The following is a 5,529-nucleotide window of genomic DNA, read 5'->3' on the forward strand; positions in this document are numbered from 1 at the left end:
ACACACACACACACACACGGCCTCCAGGGATAATCACATGCTATTCAATAAACGCTTAGCAAAACCAGAGAGGCAATTAGGATCACTTCTAATCTGTGGGACAGGGCCTTCTCCTCAGGCCTACAGGGGGGAAGAAGCAAGGGTTTAATAAAGCAGATTGTTTGGCGTGACACTTCAAGTTTACTCAATGTTTACACAAATAGAAAAATAAAGTAAACTCTTGCACACTCAAAATCAAATAAAGAGAATGCTGGCCAATGTTCGGCAAACTATGAAGAAATGATCCATGTTGAGATCATCACAGCTAAATTAAAACAAATGCTGTGTTATTTGCGCAACTCCATGTTATGCTATTTGTGCAACTTTATGTTATGTAATGTGAACAGTTTTGCATTTCTGGGGTTAACACTTAAACTGTACATATTGTACTCATTTAGATTGGTGGGGGGGGCCGCAAACATGTGGTGGGGGGGGGGGGGGGGGGCTGCAAACATTCCCAGCCACTCTCGTTTTATCGGACGACTTAAAAACTCCTATGTCACCGTGTTTGCAGTGGAAGGACTGCCTATGAAAATATTTGTTGCACTTTGCCTGTTTATTATGCTAAAAATACCGGCCCCTGTTTTGAATGATGTCAAACCTACTCACGGCTCACGAGGAAGTACTCCACATGGATGGCCACGCTACGCTTCTGACCTCTGCCAACGAACGAAGCCCCCAGATCTCGATAAAGAGAGCCAGTGTTCCTCTGTGTCCTGCAGTAAATCCTCCTCGTTAAGCCGCCCGCATCTGAACACTGGCCAAGAGGAGACGGGAGAGAGATAGTGAAACAGGGCGTAGGATCACTGGGTACGTCACAGTGATGGCATCAGAGAAATACAGTAGACAAGAGAGAGAATTAGACAGAGAGAGAGAGAGAGAGAGAGAGAGAGATAGAAAGAGAGAGAGAGAGAAAAATCACCTTCATGCGCACACACACACACACACTTCAGTGCGCACACGCACACATACAGTATACACACACACGCAAATACACTGATGTTGAAGTACAGTACATATGCCGTTCTCCATTCTGTTATTCAAAGGGGCTAGAGTGGACAGGACTGGTCTGAGGGGCTAGAGTGGACAGGACTGGTCTGAGGGGCAGGAGAGTGGACAGGAGACTTTAGCACTGTCAGCCTGCTGATCTCTTAACAGACAGATGTTTGGCAGTAATGACATACACCACATGTCTCGCTGCCCCAATTCACTCACCCCAACATGGCCTCACACTGATGGTCACTTCACTCACCCCAACATGCCCGCACACTGATGGTCACTTCACTCACCCCAACATGCCCGCACACAGATGGCCAGTTCCCATGGGGAAGGTAAAGGGTGAGGTGGGCAGGGGTGGGGGGTGGTGGACGGGGTCGGACTCTGAGCTCAAGCAGACGAGTATTTGTCTAGTTTAGTTTCTTTTCTCTGCGCTGACCCTGAGCATTTGCTAGCCACCAGGGAAGAAGGCACTGTAGCAGAGTTAATGAGCTGCACAGTATCCAAGTGTCTCGGAGGATCAGTAGCTCCGCACATAGCTGCAGACATATTGCCCATATCATTTACCAGTGTGCATTTGGACGGATGAAAGGCTTACTGCATTCCTCAGTGTGACTTCTCCCACCTCTCCAAAGGAGACAGAGGCAGATTCCTAGGGGCAGGGGGGTAGGCTTGGCCTTGCTTCAGGGGGCCACTATCTGTACCTCCATTAAGGATTTGGACTAGGGGGTAAGTGGGCAGGGAAGGGGGCGCAGGGGGAGTCGGCCGAGTTACCGTGGTGATGGAAACAAACTCAAATGATGTCATGGGTGCATGGGCGGACATCTGCTTTGAACTGCGTGACAGAGAGAGTTTCTGCAGACGGAGCCATTTTCAAAAAGTGCCCCTCGCTATTACCACCTGAACCCCTCGCAGGCTGAAATGATTCCGGGAATCGCAGGGCCAGTAAAGGGGGGGGGGGGATCAGCAGTGCGGGAGGCGGGGTAGCTTGGATGATGGGGTGGACTGGGGGCAAGTGAGCTGGTAGGAGCCTGCACATCTTTGACAAGTCACGTATTTATCTATTTTTGCCACGTGTTTATCATCTTCCTTCAGTCAAATATGTGGCCAAACAGCTTCCTGGCTAATTACTCCAAATTGCTTGTTAAATATTCTGACAGAGTAAATAGACTTACTGGTGGTGCTATTCTGCTTGGCAGTTATACTGCATCTTTAAGTAGCAGTATTCATATCTCCTGTCTGGTATTTTGTAACACAGAGTGTTTTTCTTCCAAACCTGCAGGGTGGAGGGAGGGAGGGAGGGAGGGAACACCTTAAACACTGTTGACATGATGTGTCAGGGATGGAATCTGTGTGTTTGTGATACTTAAATATTTTATGATTCTGCCTGCTGGTAACATCTTGCCTTGCAGCGTCGAGACAAGAGCATTAATCCTCAGGAGCTTTGAGACGGAGAGAGATGGGAATAAGCCCTGATGAGCGCTGTGGTGGTGGTGTGTGTGTGGGGGGTCATGCACACAGGCCTGCAGGTGAACCGGAGTATGTCTGAGACCACGGAGGCTCCTCCATAGCGCTGCTCAAATGCTGTCATCTTGTCTTCTCCACATCCAGTCAGGTTTAAGGAGGCAGCTCCACTAGCCCTACGTCTATTTCTCTTTCCCTCTCTCACCTTCTCTTTGTCCTTAACTTCCTCCCTATCACCTTTTGTTTAATTTTTCTTGCTTTCTTTCTCTCATTTCTGTATCCCTCTCTCTCTCTCAATATATATATATATATATATATATATATGAACTCTCCCTATAGCTAAATACCCCATGTCTGCTGAAAAACGAAGATAAATAAAATAAAAATATAAAGACGTTTTTCTGGTAACGCAAAATTTAGCAAACAACCAAGTACCTCTTGCACTCCAATGAATGCATTCATGATTTGAAGTCCTTTCATGGGACAAGTGATGGCAGATTGACACCTCGGACTGTTGTAAATTCTCATCAATGCCATGCCAAGTCAAACAGCCTGACATTCTGTAAATACATCCAGAGACATACCGACTTCCTTCCATTTAAATGTGGCGAAGTCCATGCACAAGCACGGCTTTTGAGCGCGGATAAAACATGCCTAGACCATTCGGTATACAGATGGGGACCTGACCATGCCTTGTGGTAGAAAAAATCACAAGCTATGCATGGTACATGTATAGTTACAACTGTTTTTTTATTTATAGGAAAAATAAAATTAAAAATATTCTCCAAAGTAAAATACTGCACATTTTGTGCAAATACATTTAACTAGCATCATTACTGCTACATAGCTGAACTCAATAAATTGTCATTTTGCCAATATAAATCTCCAAGGAACCTGAACAAATATATTTATAAAAGTACATATATACATATCACATTGACGTGTAGGACAGCATAAATATTGTACATTTCCTAACCTGGTTAATTGTACTGACTGAGTGATATCATTAACATATACTTGGGTGGCCTACACACACACACACACACACACACACACACACACACACACCAACAGAGAGAGAGAGAGAGAGAGAGAGCTACTTGTCAATATCTCCAACACATACAGTCTTTTAGTCAAATGCAAAACAAAACAACTTACATCAGTGACAGAAACAAAAAACACAACATTACAAAAACGTATATTTGTATTTGCTTTTCTTTTTCCCCCATTCTAAACGTCAACACTAAGAATAAGCTTCACTTTACCCCCCTGGTGCCTTTAAAGTTGATGAACTGTTTCCAGTCAGGGTGTTGATTTTGCGACGGCAATATCCGAACAACGTTTGACTATGATCTCACTTGTATTTCTACGCGCCGCTAATTCGATTTGAATAATCCCACTGACGAGGGCGAGCTGCCGGAGAACACAGTTCCCATTCGCGCCGCTGCTATGACGTCGCCCACTAGGAACGTGTCCCCCCGGCCGTGGCCGCTGTCCGAGACAGACGCGGCGGAGTGTGAGCTCCAGTGGATGTAAATAAACTCCGCCAGGGGCCCGGCGACGGCCTCTGTCACCCACTCACAGGTAAACACACACACACGCACACTTACATACACACACACACACACATAAACACAAACGCACACATACACCTTCCTGTGAACACTTTCTTCGCACTAGCAATTATATCAGTCACGGCGGCACTAAATCACCCTGAAAACAAGAAAAGTGCATTCCACCTCCCTGAAGCACACACAAAAACAACATACACACACACATACACACTTGCGCACACACTCATGCACACACACACATACACACACACACATACATACACACACACACAGACTCATGCACACACGGGGAAACCTAACCTGCAGTGAAAAGGTCAATTAATAGAGTGTGCCCGCCATGTTTGTGTAGTTGCTGGTCAGTTCGCCCTGGGAATAGACGTAACCTGTGTTCTGCAGAGCGCCTAATGAAAGTCGACAAACTGTTTCCACTCAAACACAGAACAGTTGTTGTTGTTTTTTTCGTCCCCCATGTGATTCTCAACCAAGACACTTAGGTCACTTCCTCCATGAATAGAGGTCATTTATGCATTCTCTCCCAATATGAGTGACTTGCTATTTAATTGATTTCCCCTTAATGTCAGCCAGCTGTTATATGTCTCCCTGTGAAAAATAGGCCTCGGTATTCCTACTGGACCAAGCCGTTTCTGCACTTGCGGTGGTGCATCTGTGGCCGGCCAGACTGTAAAGGTATGATCCTCAAGAGTGTCAACCACAAGTAATTAGGGGACATCTCTTCCATAGGGGTCTCCTCCAAACGAAAGGGCTCGCACTCGCGCTGGGCTCAGCCGTAGGAAGGAAAGGGGCTTGCTGTGGTGGCTGGTTTTTCCAATGGAGACATCCTCTTCTGACAGGACCACCTAGAATGTGTGTTTATTGTTGGAGAGCGGGGTTTTGGAGGACATCACCTGGGCATCTTGGTTACCGAAAAAAAGGAAGAGGACAGAGAAGAGAAAGATAGACAGATAGAGAGATTGAGAGGGGAAGAAAGACAGGCGGCTAAAGAGTGTTGAGGGTTTTGGGGGTTGGCCATGCAGTGGATGGATGTGGGGGGGGGGGGGGGGGGGACAAGTTTGGGAGCCCCCGGCCTGAGCACAGGGCCAGGGGTTTGGGATGGCTCGGAGCCGACCCCTGCCGAGGTGTCAATGTTATGACGTGCGCCTCTCCACTGTTTTCTCTCACAACAAGAGCACTTCATCTGCCCGGGTGGCCGGCCTCATAAAGGAGGCTTGATTTACGCGCCAGGGTTCAGACCGTCCGCCCTTGCTCCTTCCTGTTTCACTTACGCTCCACTTCCTGTGGGTCTGGACCTGCTTGGGAGGACAATAAATAACAAAAAAAAAAAAAAAAAAAAAAACTCCGAGCAGGAGAAGAGAAAGCGAAATGGCAGTCGTCTCTGAGAGGCGACGTAACTCACACGTCTGCTCTCTCCGTGCAGAACAATCTAAACGCCACGATT

The sequence above is a fragment of the Alosa pseudoharengus genome, unplaced genomic scaffold, assembly GCF_046254945.1.
Source record: "Alosa pseudoharengus isolate Yale_2024_CS ecotype anadromous, Long Island Sound unplaced genomic scaffold, YU_APseudo_1.1 YU_APseudo_1.1_scf_16, whole genome shotgun sequence".
Lineage (NCBI taxonomy): Eukaryota > Metazoa > Chordata > Actinopteri > Clupeiformes > Clupeidae > Alosa > Alosa pseudoharengus.